The sequence below is a fragment of the Lynx canadensis genome, chromosome A1, assembly GCF_007474595.2.
Source record: "Lynx canadensis isolate LIC74 chromosome A1, mLynCan4.pri.v2, whole genome shotgun sequence".
Classification (NCBI taxonomy): domain Eukaryota; kingdom Metazoa; phylum Chordata; class Mammalia; order Carnivora; family Felidae; genus Lynx; species Lynx canadensis.
The window spans coordinates 26,626,392-26,645,109 of NC_044303.2; the positions used below are offsets into that span (position 1 = coordinate 26,626,392).

Here is an 18,718-nt window from a genome sequence, read left to right on the forward strand (position 1 = left end):
TATTTTTATAATAAGATTTGATCCCTTCTCTGGCAGAAATGCCCCTGGAAAAGTATCAAATAAAAACTAGTACTTGTAGTTGTAAAAGTGTGATTAGCATGGTCATAAGATATTAGAGAATTTCATTCAGAGAATTCACTGGAAGGATAATAATTATACATGCTCCTTTTGCCTCCTTTAGATACTAAATGGTCAAGTGCCCTATAGTACTACTGAGACCCATTCCTGGCTCCCAGGTTGATTTGCTCAGTGACCACAGTAATGATTTCATTTCCTGTTCTTCAGTCTCAATAAGTAGAAATAATCATTTCACTTCCTATATGGGCAAGAGTTTTAATAAGAATGTGTTGGTGAGGCAATTTGAGGTCTCAAATAATTAAGAAGCAATTGCTAGGAGTCCTAGAAGAAAAAGGAAGGGTATTCTTACTATGAGACATTGAGGAATCTCTGCTTCCACTTCTCTTCAGTGTTGTTGAAATATCAGAAAGGGATGCCCAAACACTGCTGTCAATTTCTAATTATTTCTCGAATGCAGGAGCAGTTAGGCAAAGATGTGCACACTGATGTTGGAATTAGGGAAAATGAACTAGTTTATATGTGCAAACAGAACTCATACTAAATTCATACAATCTAACTGCAGATGAGCACTACATGCTAGGACCACAGTAGGGAGGAGGGAGAAGGCAAAGAAAACACCTTGGTATGGGTGCTTAGAGCCCCAAAGAATTCTCTCAGCTAAAGAAAATTACAGTGAGTGCATGCTGGTATTATTCCTACACACACCTGATTCCATCACCCCTTATACTGAAGTCCAACATTCTCATAAATGGTTATACATAAAAGAAAACTAAGTAATTGCTTTGCTTTCTTAGGAAGAAAAAACATAAAAAGTTGAATTCATCACATTTTAAGAGAGTAATAATATCAAATCATACTCAATACACAAAATATGTTCTAAATTATCTTTATAAATTACCCTTTATTCCCAAGTATGGTCCAGTAAGGGGGAAAGGGGAAAAAGGGAGTGAGGAAGAGGCAAAAAGGGAGAGAGAGAGAGAGAGAGAGAGAGAGAGAGACGAGAAGGAAAAGGATAAAGGCAGATAGAAAATGAAGGAGGTAAAGAGTTAACAAAAAGACAGATATACCAATAAAAATAAAAGAGAAACAAGTGAAATGAGTATGGATAACAAACTTAATTTTGGGGGGTAAAAACTGAAGTAATTATAAAATACCTCTTCCTTCCATTCCTTTTACCCACTTATTTACTGAATTTGTGATGACCTTTTAATTTAAATGTTGACGATAGGGAACATATAAACATTTGAATTTTTTAATGTTTTAATTTTTAAGTTATAAAGGATAATAAAAACATAGTTACCTAGAAATTTTTCAAATTTTAACAAGGTCTTTTTTGACAACATATACTAACTTTGCTTCTTGCATTATTTTGAAAGGCATCATGACACAACAGTTCACAGTTGAAACATAGAAGGAGATGGGGGAAAACTTAGTATATTTTTTTTTTAACTTTCAAAGTCCCTATATCTTTTTGACCAGAAAATGGACCCTGAGTTTATATCCAAGGTCATGTCAATTGTAGTCTCTCTGAAACAAAGAAAGGAAAAAAGATTACTACTTCCCAATGATTTAAAATACCATGAAATTCTTCTTCTTCCTTTTTTTCCTTCCTTCCTTCCTTCCTTCCTTCCTTCCTTCCTTCCTTCCTTCCTTCCTTTTCCTTCCATTTTCTTTCTTTCTTTCTTTCTTTCTTTCTTTCTTTCTTTCTTTCTTTTTCTTTCTTTCTTTCAAGGGTTAAATTATCAGCCAATCTTTTTTTTTGCCAAATCAGTCTGTTAGAATGTTAAATCAAATGAGTAGACAGGGGTAAAAGTTGCTGGATATTTGGCCATTCATTTCCTATGTTACTCATAGCAGTGATTAGAGCAATACTATTTCTAAAGAAAGTTTGAAGTCATCAAAATCTATATCAAAGGTTCCATCCTACATTAAGATCATGCCTAGTGACTACTCAAAATGGTTCAACTATCTAAATTTTTGTTTCTTAACAGGTCAGATTTTCCTGATTTTGTGTTTGTATTAACAAACTATGATATTCTTATTTTGTTACTGTATAAAAATTCTACTATAATGTAGTGGTATGAGATTTAGGTACAGATTCTCAGCTCTGCAGAACAGGACACTCAGAGGAGTCTTCCCTTGTAGAGAATGGGGCTCCCCAGGTCAAGTTTGGAAGAGGCACTGATTAATATTCTATCTCCTGGACTAATATTTCTCACTTATTTAAATTATGAACTCCCTTTATATTGAAATTTTTAAAATAATCCATATTATTTTATTTTTTTAATAAAAGCATACAACTAGATATAAATTCTTTATACTTTAAACACTTATACAAATATGAAACCTAAAGAAATGTATACTTATATACTATACATATTAAAACAAAATCAGGAAAAATCAAGTTAGCAACATTAATTTAGCTTAATGTATGGTGTTTCTTTCCTGAAAGTAGAATTCTGATGTAGAATCATCTCAACTCAGATCCAATTTTAAAATATACTCTCTCTAGATTGGTGGGTTACCAGGGGTTTGGAGGTAGAGGAGATGGGGAGATACCAATCAAAGAGTATAAGCCTTCCGGTATTAGATGAGTAAGTCTGGGTATCTAAGTCCAGCACTGTGCCTATAGTTAATAATACTGCATTATGCACCTGAAATTTGCTAAAGAATAGATCTTAAGCATTCTTATCACACTCAAATAAAAAATAGTAACCATGCGAGGTGATGGATATGTGGTAATCACTTCACATAGTATATGAATGTCAAATCATCACTTTGTATACTATAAATATATGCAATGTTGTCAATTATATCCCAATAAACTGAAAAACTTTTTAAAGTAAAATATACTCTCTCCCACCATGAAAAAGATCAGAGTGTACAGGATAAAGCCTAACTTCTTGGCATAGCATTCAAGACCCTCCACATAGACCCCTTTCCAATCTCATTTCTTTCTGTGTCCCCCCACTCGCTGTTCACACACTTCCAACTGGATGACTTCCCATGATCTGCCACCCAGAACCCTGTCCTTGCACCTACCTGTGACTTTGCCCATGCTGTCTTCTCAGCCTCTACCCTCAGTTGCCCACTACCATTCTAATTTTGCTCTCAGATTCAGCTCCAATGCACCTACTTCATAAAGCCATCTTCCAGCTCCCTGGACCTAACAACTACACCTTCCCCTGAGTTTCCAGAGTGCATTGTTCATACTGTTTCCTATTGCCTGGTATCCTGTTAGCTGTTTACAAATCCGTCTTCTATACTATATTGTTAACCTTATAAAAAATAACAGCTTTATTGAGATTAGTTCACAGATCATATAATTCACCCATTTGAAGTGTGCAATTGAATGATTCTTAGTATAGTCACAGAGTTGTGCAACCATTACCACAAACAATTTTAGAACATTTTCATTACTGCAAAAAGAAACCCTATACCATTAGCAGTCACTCTGCACTCTGCACTCCCTTACCCTCAGCAAACCTTAATTTTCCTTCTTGTCTCTATAGATTTACCTATTCTGCACGTTTCATATAAATGGAACCATCTGATATATGATCTTTTACATACTTGTAAGTCTTTAAAAGGCAGAGACAAAGTCTTATTCTTGGAAGAAAGAGTTAATGAGCAGACTATGTGATATAATAGAAAGAGAATGAGTGTGGAGTTAGACAGACTGGAGTTAAAATCTCAGTTCAGCCATTTACTTGTGTAACTTTGGACAAGTCACTTCATCTCTCTGGGTCTCAGTTTACACATCTGCAAAAGGAAGACAACTCCTCTCTTGAAAGATGGTTGTGAGGATTAGAAAGAGGATATGCAAAGTTCCCTGAAAAGAATTCGCTCAATAAATGGAAGCTGTTATCTGTAATTATCTCTGCATATCTACAGTAACTGGCATAGTAAACAGTAACGCAAATTAATGTGTTAATTAATGGATGAGTGATGAAAAATTCTGAGGTCTTTCCTTCAGAGTGTCAATGAACTTTCAACAGCTTAGGAGAAGGACATAGAGTTCCCAGGGCCAAATCTGTCCTGGAAGATCTAAACTAGCCTCCTGTTATTTCTCAGTCATTGTTTTGCCTCGCAGACTGGTCAATGAAGAGAGACAACAGAGCCAATAAGCAAATCTAGGATCTGAAATCAGACAGGAAGAAGTTGGGTTCTGGCCCTGATACTGGCGTTCTGAAGGCACTTTGAAAAGCAGCTCATCCATCTCAACCTCTAGTTTTCATTTGTTATACACTTCTTCATTAAACAATCATTTCTGCTTTCCCTATTATAGGACAAAAGAAATGTGCGTCACACCTGATCACTTAACTCCTCCTAAAGGTAGACCAGGGGTACCATCTGAATCATGAGTAGAAAAAAGTACAGAAAGGGAAAGGCACAGAACAGGTGTCAATCCAAAGGAAAGATAAGTCCCATTACCATAAAGTCTAAAGATATCCAAATAAATTAAATTGAATTAAATCTAGAGATATCCAAATAAAATAGGAACCTACATAACAGCAATAAGGCTCCCTCACAAGAAAGAAAGACACTAATGTATCTATCCAATTCTCAAAATAAAAGAAAGATATTTTTATCAAAAAGTTATAATAATAATTTTAGTTGAATCATAGTTATATAGAGGATAATGACTGAATCAATGGCCTGAAAGAAATTGAATAGTGTGCCTTAAAACAAAAAGGATATGCAAGTTATTCAATCTTTACGAGAGAGAAAAATGGTAGGATTTTTTTTTTTAAAGAAAGGGTGTAATTTCTAAAAGATGCTAGGGTGAGTTACATGATTTTTCTGTAGGACGTAATTTTTAAAACCATAATCCTGAAAGTCATGGGGATAATTAAGGACATAATCACTTCATTGGGCAAATGACTATTGAAGCATGTAGTTTTACCAAAAAAAGATAAAAAAAAAAAAAGTAGAAATGCCCTTGGAAACTTTTGCCATTTAAAAATTTTTTAAATATATATAAAGAGCCAGAAAAATTACCTTCAGCTAGATGCAACTATGTGAAATTCAGATAGAGACATCCACTTTTTGTCATGGAAATGCTTGAATTGATAAATTCCAGGCCTTACAAGCAGGCTGAGGAAAATTTGAAGTGTTGCCATGAGGTAATATCTATTACTGACATAAAGACAGGCTAAAGCATTCTCATTTCAAATTGCTCTAACTCTTTAAAGAGTTAAACTCTAAACCCTTTCTCAATAATTTATCCCATGCTGAGGGAATGTTTAACTTCTGATCCAAATAAAGAGGGCCAACAAGCCTTTTTATCCACTTATCTTTTTAAGAATAAGACAAAAAGAAAGATAACGAAAAGAAAATATATTGATTCTTAATAGGTCTAGGTCTAGTTCTTTATACCAGCGGCCTGCTCACGTATGTTCATAAACAAGTCATTATAAAACCTCAGGCCATCACCTCACCTCCTTTTTGTGTAATCAAATATTCTCTTAGGAGATAGAGGCAACCTGAACCCTCGTTTCTATATCAAATGTACACAGACAGGAATAGCTCCTAAAACTCTCTAAGGATATTTACCCACTGTAAATAAGAAATTCTTTTGAGTATCTAGAGCTGAAGTTAAGAGTGATGTATATTTTTTTTTCCTCACTATTTTCCAGATTCTATTAGAGGTCTACTGAAGTGTTTTCTAACAGATTTAATAGTGGGAACTCCCTGAAGAACAGGTCCAACTCAGCTCCAAAGCTCATTCATCAAGAAGGGGAAACAATGTCTGCAGCTTTCACTGGACTTCTGTTTGTGTAAGAAACTCTCAATACTGAGACGGCCTTTCAGAACGAAGCATCCATGGAAGGGATCCCTCTGGTGCTGACAAGCTTGGGAATTGGGAAAGAAGAGGGTAAATTGAAGCAATAAAATGTTGGCATTTATTATTACATTAACTATAACTGAAGTGAACCAACATCCAGACCCCAAAGAACCAACATGAAACTCACTGCAAGAAACAAACATAACACAAACATCCTCCAGTATAAAATGATGGCACAGAAAAATTGTTCTGATTCAAGCTTCCTTATCCTTTCTAACATTCGTAATTATCCGGGTTCTTGCCTAAGCATTAAATGTGCTAGTTTCTGACAGGTCACATAAAATTAAGACTTAGTGGCTGGGTTTGTGTTTGTGCCCTTAACATTCCCCAAAAGTTTTCAAGAGCCAAAAGTATCCAAGCTAGTAGTTGCTAGACTCAAGTCCTGGATTCTTTCAGTGACTTGTTACTTTACCCAAGTGAAGAGCTGGTTTCCATCTCTCTTTTTTTTCTTTTAAGTTTCTTTTTTGTTTTATTTTTGAGAGAGAGAGAGAGAGAGAGAGAGAGAGCACATGAGTAGAGGAGGGTCGAAGAGAGAAGGAGAGAGAGAATCCCAAGCAGGCTCTCTACTGTCAGCACAGAGCCCAACAAGGAGCTGGAACCCACAAACCGGGAGATCATAACCTGAGTTGAAACCAAGAATCGGATGCTTAACTAACTGAGCCACACTGGTGCCCTAGTTTCTCTCTCTCTCTCTCTCTCTCTCTCTCTCTCTCTCTTTTAACATGGTAACAAAACATGGTACCTATCATTTGCCTTAACAGGGTTATGGTGAATGTTCTGCAAACATTAGCTCATGGATATTCTTCTGCACAAATATGAAGAGCCATTTCATACTAAAACGGTTATGACACAATAGTATTGATATTGAACATTATAGCAATAGCTTATGGTGGCTAACAGAGCTGAAAGTCATAATTATACATACCCTCTAGCCCTCAGGATACTTTATTGATGCCCATAATCCTTTTTACTTCTCAGGAATAGAAGCCCCAGTAGTCCATTTAGTTTTTCCCTTTATCATCACAATAGTTTATATTTACAAAAACTCCATCCACTAAAAGCCTATGGCCTGTGACTCAGATATTTTTAAAACTGACCAAAGTATCCTCAAGTATCTCAGATCTCTATTATCTCAGAAAGGTTAGTTTGATGGGGAATCTAAGACAAATAGTAGAAATGGCAGATTTACAAAGCAGGGGAAAGCATATGTAATCCACTCTGTACCCTTTATCATGGGATTCAATTCACTGAGATGTTGGCTTTTTGCTGTCTTAAGGAGACAAGGATTCCGGCGTCACATGAGGTATTACACGAATCACTTTTGTGCTCATTTTCTGAGGAAGGTTGTATGGAATGACAGGTAGAGTTTAGGGTTTTAACCCTCTGCCCTAAAAAAAGGTGGGATTTCAGTTTTTTGGGTTTTTTAAAAAAAGTATATTTATTTTGAGAGAAAGAGCATGAGCAGGGAAGGGGAAGAGATGGAGAGAGAGAGAATCAGCACAGAGCCTGACAAGGATCTCGATATCATGAACTGTGAGATCATGACCTGAGCCAAAATCAAGAGTCAGACACTTAACTGACTGAGCCACTCAGGCACCTTGGGATTTCAGTTTTGATTGTTATATGATATTGGACATTTATCATTTAATCCTTCTTAGACTCAGTTTCTTATGTATAAAATGAAAATAATAACACTAACCCTAGAGAGTTGTAAATGCTTTTGCTGCATTCATCACATTAATTTTTTTAATGTTTATTTATTTTCAGAGACAGAAAGAGATAACGGTCATGAGCAGAGGAGGGGCGGGGGAGGGGGGGGAGAGAATTCCAAGTAGGTTCCATGCCCAGTGTGGATCCCAACTCAGGCTCAATCTCATGCTTGTGAGATCGTGACCTGAGACCGGAGATGAAATCAAAAGTCAGACAGTTAACCAACTGAGCCACCCAGACGCCCTCATCACACTAAATTCTGATTTGCTTATAAATCTGTCTCTGAGCTTCTTGAGGGCAGAGACTGTCTTACCCATCTCTGTATCTTGAACGCCTAACACACACCAACAAATAAGTCACTCATTATACTGTACCGAGTCAGCTACTTGCACTGCTTTTGCTAACAACATACTGAGTATTGTTTTTGTAAAGAAGAAAATACCAGTTTTAAATTCAGATGGTAGATTAGATCACTGCTTAAGAAATATTCATCATCATCCCTCTCCTTAAGGAGAAGAGTATATTTTCTCACCCCTTAAACTTAGGCTTGACCATTTGTTTTGCTTTGGCTAACAGGATGTTAGTGGACTTGACATAAACAGAAGTTTGAACTGTGCTTGCACAATTGGTCTTGCTCTCTTAACTCCTGCCTTTTACCATAAGACAAGCACGTCTTGAGTAGCCACTAGTCCAAAGAGGATGAGAGACACTTGCTATCAAGCCTTGGAGTCTGGGTATGTTTTTTTAAACAAGTCCCCAGGTGATACTGACACCAATGTAGATTATGCCTACCAATAGATTACAGATTAGATAAGTAGAAAGAAATTTTTGAAAGAAACTTACCAGCCTCAAGTATTCATCATGGCACCTGCATCCATCAGTTATTTAAAGAGAAGGTAATGGAGATAAGTAGTGAATTTGGTAAGTCAATTAAGTAGCAGTTAAGAAATCTCCTACTTTCCACCTCGTATAGTTCTGTATAACCGTTGCTGTAAATTTTAATTGAGGTTATGACTGTAAAGTAGTCAGCACGGCGCCTGGTATATGAAAGCACTCAATAAATGTTATCATCATTATTATATTTTAGTTTTCTTTGTGTTAATTCTAAAACTCACCTAACACAGCCACTAATGACCTCTGCATCTTCGTATTAAGTAATTTAATCACTCGGTCACTGAGTTTATTCATCTGTAAGATAAAGTGGTTGGAATACATGATCTTTATTGTCTTTCTCTAAATCTAAAAGTCTCTAATTTTACACTGACAGGAATCCATCTCATCTGTCTTAAGGTTTTATATTCACTGAGAGTGCTCCCCTTTCTGATCACAACTGTGATGTCCTGAAAATCTTGTTTCTTATTTATCTCATCGAAATTCCTCATCCTGTAGAATTTGTTTTTTTAAGTACATTGGACTTTAGGTCAGTTTCTACCCCTATTTATGCCTGGGAACTAAGAGCTGAAGTACTATAAAGAGAAAAATCCAAACAGGAAAGGTTGTATTTTCTGTTGGTAGGGTCATACTTTTCCCATTTGGGTTTTCTCTGAGGCTTTCCTCAAGAAAACTAAAGCTCCATTAGCAGACATGCTACAAAAAGGAAGCTGCTATTACTTTAATGATATGGGTCTAATTGCAAGGATGTGATAGTTTATTTACCATACACTGAAGAGTGTACATTTCAAGTTGTTCTAGGATTTGAAACCACAAACAATTCATTCAGATACCATTAATTTCACTGAAGGGTCACTGTCTAAAATTCTGTATATCAACATTCTTACTATCAGTATAACTTCACTTATATTATGCATAGTAACTTAATGATGAGAGAGCAAAATGGAGCAGAAATGAAATACACACTTGCCAAAATGGTTAATTTACCATTGCCCATTTGCCTTCTTTTGCAATGCCTTAACTCTTTGGCTGAAAGTTAGGCTTTTACTGGAGGAAATGTGGTCTGCACGCACACTGAATCTCACCGCAACTTGCCTATACAATAACCCCTCTCTCTTGCATCATCAGCTTTCTTTCTGCTGTATCTTTGTTCTCTGCACACAAAAGTGATGTTCTTTCTCCCATTTTAGAAAAATCAAAGCTTCTCTTAGTCACAGCCCTCTCTAGGTACTGCCTATCTTCTGCTTCCTTTCGTAGCAATGTAGTGCAAAGGTAGTGTGCACATTCACTCTCCCTTTCTTCTCCTCTCATTCTCTCTAGAACTTACTCCTATCAGGGTCTCACTATTTCAACAAAACTGTTGTGTCTTTGATCACCAATTAACTTCTAATTGTCAAATTCTAAAGTTGATTTCTGGTCTAAGTTGATTGTCCTCCTTTTTGAAGTACTTTCTCAATTTGACTTCCAAGAACACTACACTCTCCTGCCTATCCTTCTACCTCAGTGGCTGTTCCTTCTTGACCTTCTTTCCTGAATCCTCTACAGTTCCCTACCTCTCATGCTGGAATGCCTCAGGGTTGAGCCCTCAGACGTCTCCTCGCTAAGTACATTTCTTCCTTACATGATCTCACTTGTCCGATGACTTTCAATACCATCTGTGCAGATGATTCCAAAATGTCTCTAGTCTAGGCCTTCCCTGATCATTCTTTCTAAAACAGCACTCCCTCCTGTCATTTTTTTTTTCTATTTTTTTTATCACTTTAAAAATCCACTCTCTCAGCAACTTTCAAATATACATTATAGTGTTACTAATGATAGTCACCATTATTACATTAAATCCTCAGGACTTCTTTACTTTATAACAGGAAATTTAAACCTTTTGACTTTCTTCACTCATTTGCCCACCCCACCCTCACCTCTGGCAACCACCAATCTATTCTCGGTATCTATGAGTTTGTTTTTTTTTTTGGGGGGGGGGAGGAGTTTCTTTTATTTATATATATATTTTTTTAGATTCCACATATAAGTGAGATCATATGGTATCTGTCTTTCTGTATCTGACTTATTTCACTTAGCATAATGCTCTTGAAGTCCATCCATGTCATTGTAAATGGTAGGATTTCCTTCTTTTTATGGCTGAGTAATATTCCATTGTGTATGTGGATCTTCTTTATCCAGTCATACATTGATAGACACTTCGGTTGTTTCTGCATCTTGGCTATCATAAATAATGCTGCAATTAATATAGGGGTACATTTATCTTTTCAAATCAGTGGTTTTGTTGTCTTCAGATAAATATCCAGAAGTAGAATTTGTGGATCATATGGTGGCTCTTATTTAACTACTCAAAACCTTTTATTATAGTATGTGAGCTGGGACTGATGGGAAGGAGTAGCTGTAATGGGCAACCACTGCCCTGATTAGCATTGGATGCCCATCCCGATGGCCAGGAACGTGCCAAAGGTGCTACCACCCAGCATCATGGTTTTCCTGATCCCACCATCAACTCCTGACCCCACACTTTAATCCTTTTCCTGAGGAAAAGGTGCCAGAAAGTGCCTCAGCCACCACACCCACTGCACAGCCCATCACAAAAGCCCATCTTCATGGGGTCGAAGCAGTTCATCTGCGGCTGTCTATAGGGCCCCATGACCACCAGCATCTCATTCATGTCTTCAGTTACTCAGTTTTGGTTGCTCTATTTTTAATTTTTTGCGGACTCTCCATACTGTTTTCCACAGTGGCTGCACCAATTCCCACCAAGTGTGCACAAGGCTCTCTTTCTTCACATTCTTGCCAGTACTTGTTATCTCTTGTCTTTTTGATAATAGCCATGCAAACAGGTATGAGGTGATGTCTCATTGTGGTTTTGATTTGCATTTCCTTCACGTTAGTGATTTTGATTAGTGATGTCACCTTCTATTCCTTTTCCCTGCTTTATGTTCCTTCACAGCACTTACTTTTTAGCAATAATTTTATATTATATATCTATTCATTTGTTTGTTTTTCATGTTTCTTCTGGACTAGGATGTCAACTCCATGAGGGCAGGGATTTGGTCTTGTTCCCTGTTGTATCTCTAGCACATGCGACATCATGCAGTATTCGTATATATTAGGTACTCAATAAATACTTGTCAAGTGAATAATTAATGACAAAATCTTTTCTTTCAAATTGTTCAACACCAATTTCATTTGTGTAACAGTGACAGGTAAGCAATAGTTTAAGCTCTCAAAGAGTGGGATTACAGCAGGCTGCCTGTGTTATACTCAGCATGTCAGGAAGGAGGATGAGCTGAGGGGCACAAGGAAGGGGGCCTGATACAGTGGTAACAATTCTAATTTGTATCCAAACTGGGGAATGGTAAATTCAGTCCAGTCCAAATCAGGTGTTGGTTTTGGGGTGGGGAAACAATGGGATGGGAGGGCCCGAACGCAGAGATGCAGCTTTATAATATCAGGTGAAGACTGTCAACTTAGGTTTCTTTTTTTCTTTTCTTTTTTTTAACTTGTTTTCTTTCTTTCTTTTTTTTTTTTTTATTTACATCCAAATTGGTTAGCATATAGTGCAACAATGATTTCAGGAGTAGATTCCTTAGTGCCCTTTACCCATTTAGCCCATCCCCCCTCCCACAACCCCTCCAGTAACCCTCAGTTTGTTCTCTATATTTATGAGTCTCTTCTGTTTTGTCCCCCTCCCTGTTTTTATATTATTATTATTTTTTAATATGAAATCTATTGTCAAATTGGTTAGGTTTCTATCAGCAAACAAGGCCTAGGGAAACTATCAGATGTTCTGAAGCAAAAGAAAATGTGCAAAACTCACAAGAGACCTACCACCTTAAGGCCTGTTTCCTTAATTTCAGTGTAGGATCATGGCTACCTACAGATGGCTTAATGTTCAGTCCAGTATCAGATGTGGGATGAAGCAGGTATTGTGTAAAATGCAAAATAAATACAACAAAATCTCTACTTTCAAAGTGCCTGTAGACTTACAGACGATGATAAGACACAGCTAATAAAAATAAGAGCATTATGTAACATGTAACCTGCTCCAGAGTCATGGAATCGTAGCAAATTATGTCTTTAAAGAGGCTATTTCTGGATTGTGTTTAAATATAGAACTAGTCTCTTGAGTACAAGAAAAAAGAATAATTTACCAGTCACAAATCTCTTTATCGGTAAAATGTAAGCTTTAAACAGAACTCTTCTGTATGTTTCCTCCCAGTTCTAAATTGCTATCATTCTTAATTCATACACATGTAACCCTATATACATATACATACATACATAATAAAAACCTCATTAATTTGGACTTTGCTAAAATGAAATTTGTGATTAACCATCAAAGTGAGCCTAGATGAATTTTAATTTTGCTCTAACAGAGACATTAGTAGCTTATTCAACAAAGAGCATAAACAAATTATAAAAGGAATGCTCACAAAGTTTAAAGAACAAACTGTTTCCAAAGCATTCAGAACTCCTATTTGTGAACAAATAGCTAAAGTGTACATTAGCCATTTGGACGAGTGTTTTGATATACTTCATACAGATCTCTGGGCTAGGGCCCGCTGGACAGAAGGGGGTTGGCATACCAGTTCCCTGACCCTCACCTCCACTCAGAGCATAGGAGTCAGCTTGACTTGACTGAAGGAGATGCCAGAGGAAATTGTACCCAGAAGAACCATGGCCTAACTGCTTATCCCTTGAGCCTCCTACTGTATTTCTTGTTCTGATAGTAAAAAGTGCTATGCAAAGCATACGCCAGAAAAGATGCATTCTTTTCCTTATGAACAGGTTATTACATAAAACCAATTCATTTGAAAAGATTTATCAAATGCCGACCATGCAGGAGGCACTGATACATATCCTTGTCACATTATGGATGTTTCACTTCCACATTTATTTGTCCATAGCTCTTGAAAATATGTTGGAAGAAGATCTCATTATTACACAGTTAGTTCTAATGGGAATTTCAGTTACATTGCCTCAAAAGGCTGCATGTGGACCTCATAGGCAAATGGGAATGTTACCAAACATAGAAACTAAGGTGATTGATTAGGGAATATAAAATTTAGCAAACTTTTATGATGTAGGTCAGAAAAGTGGAAATTCACAATAAGATGAAAATTTTAAAAAGACAGCAAGGGAATGGAAAAAGAGATCATGGAAACTGCATCGCTAGAAATCTTCATTATACCTTAGAAAAATAATCACAAAGTGAATACTAAAGAGGAGGTAGGTGTGGGAAAGCAGGAATAGGAGTCGAACAACCTATCAGCCACTCTCTGTGGCTGAATCAAAAGACTAATCAAGATAGGCAGGCCATGGTCCTCAGTCTCCATTGAACACACTGAGGCCATGTCCAACTTAGTGTTTTTCCTAATGTTGCTTTCCTCACCCATTGTCTGCTTTTTCAGATACTTTTTCAGATTCCTTATTAGAGCACTGCTGCAATTCCAGCTTCACCTTAGCCCTGATTCCTCCTTCCAAAAATGACAGCCACTTTCTGGATGCCCCACAATATCAAAATTTAGCACTAAATGGTTCTTTAATAGATGCTGAGTTCTTCCAGATTAGACTACAGATTTCTTATTGGTAGGACTCAGGCCTTATTAAACCTTTTAAAACTTATGCTTTTGAACTTACTTATGAGCAAAGTCTTACAAGACATAAAAATTAAATCACATTAATTATACATTTAATGAATTGCCTCTATTGAAAAGAATAATATGAAAGTGAAACTACTGTGGAAAACTTGGGATGTGTGGTCCACATACCTAGTGCACTTGACTCCTTATAAGACATAAAAGAAGCACTAAAATATTTTTGACAGACATGTTAATTGATGAATGTTTATAAGGGAGTTTTTCTTTACTGAGATCTTTCATTCTAACCTGTATGTTCATAATGTATGAAGTTGATTAGTGAAAATAATCAGACAATATGTCCTAAAGTAAACTCAAGACATTCACCACCATCCTCTAAAGACTGTCTGGCCTCCTGCATCCTCTATCATATTTGATGACATCACCATTCACCCAGTGACCTAAGCCAGGAACCTGGTGGCCACCTAGCATTTTGTCCTTACTCTCATATTTTATTCCTCATCTGAATGTTCTGTAACCAATTCCAATTTGTGGGGAGAAATTTTCCCACACATCACCAAGCAATTCTCCGACACCAGATGGTGTCCTACAATTCAACTCAGTGAAGACAGTACCTGCAGATAGCATCCAATTCTACAGCCTAAAGGCTCAGTCTCACAGGATTGTCTTCATCCCCCACACCCATTCTTACTCTCACCCCCTCCACTTTATTTGCCAATCCCAAATCCAGGTGTCACAATCAGCTATAGATTGGAGGGTCCCAAGACTCCCTCCTCAAGTTTGAAAATTTGCTAGAATGGCTCACAAAACTCAGAGAAACATTTTACTCAGTGGATTACTGGTTTATTATAAAAGGATATGACTCAAGAACAGCCAGATGGAAGAGATGCATAGGGCAAGGTATGGGGAAAGGGCAGGGAGCTTCCATACTGTCTCTGAGTGATCCACTGCTTCCAAATCCCTGTGTGTTCACCAACCTGGAAGCTCTCAGAAACCCACCATTTTGGGTTCATTACATAGACACAATGGATTAAACCACTCGTCACTGACCGTGGTGATTGATTCAACCTCTAGCCCTGGCTCTTTCTCCCTTTCCTTCAGGGAACTTTCGGTCCCAAACCTTTCAGTATTACCTCAGTTCTCCTGGCAACCAGACCCCATCCTTTGGTTACAAAGGAGTTTTCCAAAAGTCATCCCATTAATGTAAAAAAAGACACCTTTATGGTTCTCTGCTGTTAGGAAATTCCTTGAGTTTTAGCAGTTCTCTGCCAGGAAAGGGGACAAAGACCAAATACATATTTCTTATTAGAAATCACAATATCATATTGTCAAATTCTGTTGATGCTCTCAGATCCATCCCTTACTCTCTTTCAGCACAGTTTTTACCTTGGTTCAGGCCTTAATACCCCCCACCAGGTTCTATGGTCATTTCTTAACTGCTGGCCTTGTATCTGGTCTCACCTCTTTCCAATCCATGCCACATACACCTAGGGATGATCTTTCTAAAATACAAATCTGTTTGTGTCACCCTCCTTCCTAAATATTGTAATGACTTTTAATGCCTAAAGGACAAAGTCCTAACTTCTTTGCATGTCATTCAAGGACCCTCATAATCTGTCCCTTTCTTTTTAATTTCAACGTTGGCCATTTACCTATACACATCATACCTTCTACCCATGCTAAAATTGTCAAACTTTGAAATACCATGCCATTTCATCTCACTATTCTAAAACCACCTTTGACTCTACCCATTTATATTATTTGAATTACCTTCAAGCCTAACTCAAGGACCAATTTCTTTCTCGACCACCACTGCAAGACTGATACTATGGTCTGGTAATTGCCTTCAATCTATTTTCATATACCCATTTTACCGACTAGATCTTCTTTACTCTCAAAAGGGTAGAGAGGGACATCGCAAATTCTGGTATGGAAACAGAGTACGTGGTTTGGCATTTCATATATTACCATCACCATAATTACCATTCAAATATTTGTTGGATACTGGTAAGTCAAGGATGAGTTTAAAAGAGAAGAAATTTTAGGGAAGGGAACAGCAGGAACAAAGGCTCAGAAGTAGCAGTGAACTTGCAGTAGGCTGAGACTAGCCCAAGGTATTTTTTTTTTCCTGACATTTCCTGACATTGCTAAATTGAAGGTTTTTATAAAGAAGCTAAAGGTGAGGGAAGGAACAGTGACTCAATCAGCAAAACATGAAACAGAAAAATAACTCAAAGACTTGTACCTGGGAGGCTGGCAGATTGGCAGCACCTTAACAGAAAAGAAGTCTGGATTACACATTCAGACTAGTTCTCACCATCTCAGTTTGAAAAAAAAAAAAAATGTCTAAGAAGGAAAACTGAATGGTTACCTATAAACTGCCTAATAAATGTCCTTGCCAATTTGAGGACTTATGCCACCTGGTGGCAGTTTACCCAATTTTAGATTCAATTTTTTAAAGTGGTGTAAACTATCCAAATTTGTACCTACAAACCTTAGCACAGTGCCAGGAACAGAGCCGCTACTTAAACAATTTTTGTTGAGTGGGTGAATTAGTTAAGTGTATAAATCAATGATTAAACAAGGCAAAGCTCTGTGGTGAAAAGAGCTCTGGCCTGAAGGTCAAGAGAGTAAATGTGTGGTTTCACATCACTACTTGTGGGCTGACCCTAAGAAAGTCACTAGATCTCTGGGTCTCAACACTGGTATATGTAGAATCTCTAAGTAGATGATTTCTAATCTCCCGTCCAGCACTAACATTATTGACTTTATATTGGGACTTCAGTTGGCTCATCTGGAAAAAAAATTAGGTAGTCAAAGCTAATGATATGTAAAAATCTCTTAACATTATATTATTTGATTTTTTGAATAAATGTGTATGGAAAAAGGGAAGGGTCCATTGTCAGGCAAGAGCCACAGAAATAAGAAGATAATAAGAGTATTGGAGTTGGAAAAATAGGTTAGGGGAATTTAAAAAGGGCACGTGTATGTTTCAAGGAGTGATATATGAATCCATAAAATGCTGAGAGATGGGAAGAGCATGAAGAATCACTTATTTTGCAAATGTGTGTTTGTGGACATATTGGGAGGAGAGCCAATGTGGTTGTCAGTAAGTGGCAGGAAGTACTCACATTATTAAAATGTCTGTAGTCACTTCTAGTTAGGGGCTTGAATTCCGACAATACTCTTTCTTATTATTTGATACAATGGCTATTTTCCACATAAAAATGTTTGACATCTTAAATTCAGTTAGATGGGGGGGGGGGGGCGGGGGTAATGACAAGAAACAGTATACATTCTTGAGTACATATTGCCACCCAGTGGATGCATGTGCATGATACACAAAGCATTTGCAAAGGGAAAGACAAAGGAAGATGACAGTAAGAGGTTAATTAAGACCATGTTAGTGTTAAAGCTATGTTTATGCTCAGTGAAGGTCAGATATCATAAGTGACCCAAACCTGCATTACCACTCATTTAGAATGCCAGACTAGATCTTAATATACATTTTCGAAGTATTCTGATAAACATTATCTGAGGCTTTCAGCAATGAGAGAAAAATATTGAGCGTTCTTACCTCTGCTTTAGATACTAAAGTCTCATTAATGCCAATGAAACTTAATGTCCATGGATTTCCAATAAAACAAGTCAGGCGTATTTAACTTACAATAAGGCAGAAAGGGTTCTCAAGGCAGAGACTAGACATTTAAACCTTGACTCCCCAGGGTGCTAACAGTTTTGATCAATTACATTTTTGGCATAATAATCTTGAGTTTCCCTTCATCTGAAAGCAAATAAAGATTTATTAGAGTAGGGGTATATAGAGACAATGGATGGAAGCTGGGTCATTTATGTATTGACGTCATGTTTATGGAGAGATTTCCTAGTGGTTCAACTTGAAGGGGCACAACAAATATACTTCTCATGGAATAACTCCGTAAGATTCTTCTGGTATTCTGTAGATAAGTCTAAACCTATGTACTATGTTTTCTAAAAAGAATAATAAAATTCACGCAATTGGAAGAACATTGAAAGTCCAAGGAAAACTAGTTTGGGGTTTTATATCTTGCTATGTTTATGCAGTATCCTCATGAAGAGATTTATCCATCCACTTTTGAGCAACTCTAGATAGGGAGTCAAGTAACTAGGGTGCTTGTTCTTTGCTGGGTCTGGGATTTATTCATCTAATCCTACTTATAAGCTAGTAAGTTAGCCTATCACTGTTTCATGAATGTTGACAGAAGACATGAGATGCCTGAGTCAGGCACAAATGACTTCATTATTCACAATTAGCAAGTAGGATGAAATTACATTTGAGTGAGTTTCCCTTACTGCCAAGTCCCATAGGCGCACTGGAGAGGGACCCAGGTGCATTCTTTGTACATCTATTTGTGTCCTATGTTAAAAATCTTTAACTCGGGGAATCCACCACTTTTATAATAAGTGGTAAGTAAGTGTGCCTTTTGCCAATGGGATCAAACAATGCCTGTCTGGTCCAAGTTGGGAAGAGAAGAAGTTTTAAATTTAGATCAGATTGGACTCAATATTCCCAAATTTACTACAAGTTGGAAATAAGCAAGTCTAA

General features: G+C 37.1%; 1 protein-coding gene and 1 pseudogene across 1 annotated transcript in view; both read right to left on the reverse strand.

Annotated features, from left to right (window-relative positions):
* Window positions 1–8,732: 8,732 nt before the first annotated feature.
* The window catches only part of LACC1 (laccase domain containing 1), a 32,567-nt gene continuing 22,581 nt past the window's right edge, over window positions 8,733–18,718 (reverse strand). The window contains exon 8 of the transcript XR_003967885.1: window positions 8,733–8,824. The gene's annotated coding sequence lies outside the window, so the exon portion shown is untranslated. The remainder of the gene's footprint in view (window positions 8,825–18,718) is intronic.
* LOC115510935 lies at window positions 10,657–12,061 on the reverse strand (annotated as a pseudogene).